The sequence below is a fragment of the Octodon degus genome, unplaced genomic scaffold (genome assembly GCF_000260255.1).
Source record: "Octodon degus isolate 3935 unplaced genomic scaffold, OctDeg1.0 scaffold00166, whole genome shotgun sequence".
Classification (NCBI taxonomy): Eukaryota; Metazoa; Chordata; class Mammalia; order Rodentia; family Octodontidae; genus Octodon; species Octodon degus.
In genome coordinates, this window is record NW_004524742.1 from 1,701,434 (window position 1) to 1,705,505 (window position 4,072).

General features: G+C 39.9%; 1 pseudogene; it reads right to left on the reverse strand.

Annotated features, from left to right (window-relative positions):
• Window positions 1-1,583: 1,583 nt before the first annotated feature.
• Window positions 1,584-2,181, reverse strand: LOC101587642 (annotated as a pseudogene).
• Window positions 2,182-4,072: the final 1,891 nt, after the last annotated feature.

Here is a 4,072-nt window from a genome sequence, read left to right on the forward strand (position 1 = left end):
TTTAAAAAAATGTAAAGAAAAAATATTTTCTTAAATAATTTATTAATGGCATATAATTTATTATTAAAATATACCAATAAAATTAGAGGTTTACAGTTGAGTTATAGTTTCTGAACTTTCTTCATTGAACTCTACAAAGGAATTCCAGTGGAAAAATGAAAGAATGAAGAAGTAGTCATTTGGCTGTGGGAGACAGCAGCCAAACTGTAACAGAATTTGGATTCCAGCTCATTTATTCCAAGTCTGAGAGTAAATCATTCTTGTCTTTTCAGTATATTTGACCCATACTTCCATCAAAAATCAATTTTTTTTCCACTTTCTTCTTTTTTTCCTCCTAAACCTTAAAGAAAAGTTTCTGACAATTTTTAAAATTGATGCCTGGATTTATAAATTGCTCATGAGGATTTGTTGTCAAAGGAAGAAGCCAAAGCAAGCTCACCTCTTTCCAGTAGCTCAAAACCATCCTTTCCTGGACCTCCAAAATCTATTTTGTTCTATAATCAAAAAAGGTCAAACTCTTCTCACAGACCCTGCTTCTCTGTGATTCCCAGGACACCACACTCAGGTCTTTTGACTTTCTTCCCTTGCCAGTTGCCATAAAAAGAACTATACAGCTAAAAAAAAAAAAAAAAAAAAGACTTAGTCCTGTGTGGTTCACACAAGTGGCTAAAGAGATTTTGAGATGTGTTAGTAGTTGTAGTTGTTCTCTCATATTGATTTTTAAGGTGATAACATTTTATTGATGGAGGTGGGTAGACTTGGGCTTGCATGTCTAGTTTACCCTTAAGTTTACCCTTAAGGGTAAACTAGGCCTCTTACAGACTGAAAAATATACATGGATCTGTAATAATTTATAGAAAATAAAAGAGGAGAGTGCTGATAAACAATATTCTTATTTTAAGAAAGTCTTATCTTCTTCAGAGTGCCTATCTAAACTAAGAGGTTAGATTATCTTAATGAACTGGCCATTTTCCCTGGTTGTCTTGATCTGTATTCTTTTGCTAATCACGCAGTGCCATGGACTAGGCAAGTTCTGAAAGAAGTTTAGTTTGGTTCATGGCTGTGGTCCAAGAACTAAAGCTTTGCATCTGGTGGTGGCCTGCTTGAAAGGCACCAAGGCAGTAGAAGGTTTCACATACTGTGAGACAGATATAGATCTGTCTATCTATCTATCTATCTATCTATCTATCTATCTATCTATCTGACTCTCTGTCCTGCTCTTTCCAAACAGTAGTACTAATAGTCCGTCTGGCAGGCAGGTCATCAATAACTCTCGTGACTGACTGCAACTATGATGTGAACTCTGGGAGTAACCCCCTACCCAGTTCAGGGGTAGGAGAGAGAATGGGTAGAGCCAAGATCATCTCCCACCTTACTCAGTAAGCTACCAAAGGGTTTTGGCTTCACCTTTCTGAGGGCAAGAAGGGCTGCCTGTTCTTGGGTATCTGTGTTATCCATGATCTTCATTACAGCAAATCAGAATCTTCAATTTTTCAAATGAATTCTGGCAGTAGAAAAGAAATCCAGACTGACATTTTATCTGAATAACTACTACAAGTATCCTCCATGAGTTGGCAAAATCTTCAGAGTGCCTGGTAGAGCAAGCAGCCTTTCATGTGCTCCCAGTTGTCATACAGTGCATACAGGCTGGTAAGTGTCAGGCCTGCCAGAGCCCCTCGTGTGACTCCTCCAAGCCCACCCGTACGTACACTTATGTAATATACCCGTCATGGTTCCAGCTGCCAGGTCATCTTCTGCACCTCGTGTTTTCTCAACGATAACAACAAATGCACTATAGAGCAAAGCCAGAGAACCTGGAGTACTGGCCCACAGTGCCCCTTGCCTAGTCACCATATTCAAAATCTGTACATTTCTTGGTTTGGACCAGGCCATGTTCTGGGTTTCCTTCAACCTTGGGCGAAGACTGTTTTTTGTCCCAAATGCAATGGTAAAGAAGACCATTTCAAATCTGCCCCGGGTTTTACTAGCTCCAGTCGGTAAAATGAACTCATTGGTACCCTACACAACATATCGTGGATCTACATTTAAATAAGGAGACAAAGGGTTCATATCAGTTAGCTGGACTCTGGCCAAATATATGTGCAAGTGACCAGCTCTCCAGCTCCAAAAAAGTGGGCCAACCCCCTCGTTGGTTTTATTGCTACTGCGCCCACCCTCCATGGTGTCATAGCAAACTTCTTTCCTCTCCCGCCACCGCCTCAGGCCGAGGTACAGAGCTAGGGACGGAGCTCTGCTGGAGGTTGCTCCTAGGGGGCAGCCAGGAAACCCTCGTTAACTTCTCTGCACCCTGATGACTTTATCTAACTGTCATCACTTCTCAATAGCCTCACCTCTGAATACAATAGAAGAATTAAGCTCCCAGCCTCTTGATATATCACAATAACAATTAAAATTCAACATGAATTGTGAAGGGGACAAACCATATCCAAGCCATAGTAGTAGCCAACAACAATAGGAAAGAAAGCTGATCTAGCCCAGAGAAAGATGGAAAGAGCTAAATGTGGAAGCTGAGCTTGATAGAGCTGCAGTGGTATAGGGTGAGAAATGTGCTGAATTGGAGTTGAGTGGGAAAGCGGCGCAGCTCCGTGATGCTTGACTTCTGAAATTCCTTCTGGTCTTCGGAAAGGTGGCTGCCGCTGCCCATCACAGTAGAGCAGGATCGCTCCAGTTCTGGAATCCTGAGAGAAATGCATTTCTTTCTCACTCTGCTGTATTGGCCTGCATTCTCTGGATCTATTTCAACTACAGCTGATGACTAATCACCCCCATCTGCAAGTTGATGATGGGATGTCTATAAATTCTTGTTTTTGTATGGTTACCTTATTGTGAAGTTCACATCTTTTGAGAAACATTCAGAACTGAAAGGCAAAGAAAATGTCCACTCCAGGGTGTAGTAAAGCTGACAGGAGGGACACAAAACCCCACAGTAAATGACTTGGCTCTGTTGTTTTTTTAGTTTCCTGAGAGAAAGTGGCCTTGACCCCTATGCATTACTGCTTTTGAGATTGTAACAGCAGATGGTACAAAATGACAGTTGATGAAGAGAACTGAAGGTGTTTATGACATTGCAGGGTTGTGCAGGTGACTTTAGAAGCAAAGGATTTGGAAGTGATAAAAAGTGAAGACTGGCGGTAGAGATGGTAACAAAGCCACTACCTATTTGAGGCAAGGGCCTTTTTTCATTGCATCTGATTGCAAATTAAAATGAAAAAAAATTAACCCCAGGCAGAAAATATTATTCAGCCTCTGCCTCAGTGGCTTTTAGAACAAAAAACCCCATAGACTTTGATTTTTAGATTTAATTTTTTCTTTTCCCTGCCGGTTGCCATACAAAGAGATATAGCTCAATAAAATGAAAGATCCACAGCGCTGTGTTTCATACCAAGTGCCTGGAGGGATTCCGAGCCAGGTTAATGGATATGATGGTTTTTCCTTCATTGATTTTTAAGATGATTATATTTTATTTATAGGCAAGAAAATAATAGTTAATCTTAGATTTATTGAAAACTTATTGCAAGCCTGCACGAATTGATAACACTAACAGTACATTTAGGGCAACAAAACTAGACTTGTCTTTAATCCCTTAAGTGCTGATGTGCAGGGAACCTATTGACTTGAAATTAAATGTGGTCTAACCTACAACTGAATCCAGGTGGGGAAGAGTGATATTTTTGCTGGCTGTTCTGAAAGATTTCATTACACAAAGCTTTGGTACACTTGAGGTATTTCTTTTATGAAAACTATGTGAAAAATCTAAGAGCCAAGACAAAGGATGCCAGCCTGTTGTTCTCTTGAGATTTTAAGAACTGATTTCCAAGTCAACCACTCATTTGTCAGCTACAAAGCTAAGTGATTAACCATGACTATGTTCACAGGTTTCAATCTTAATTCAGGAAGTATGAGCACTAAGATATCGAAACAAAAAAAAGAAATCCTCACAACATTCACTTACTATAACTCAGAATTCCATTGCCTTAAAACTATTATAGTATGTGTTCAGGCACGTTTTATGTTTGGAGAAGATAAATCCTTGCTAGTTGGACATAACTGG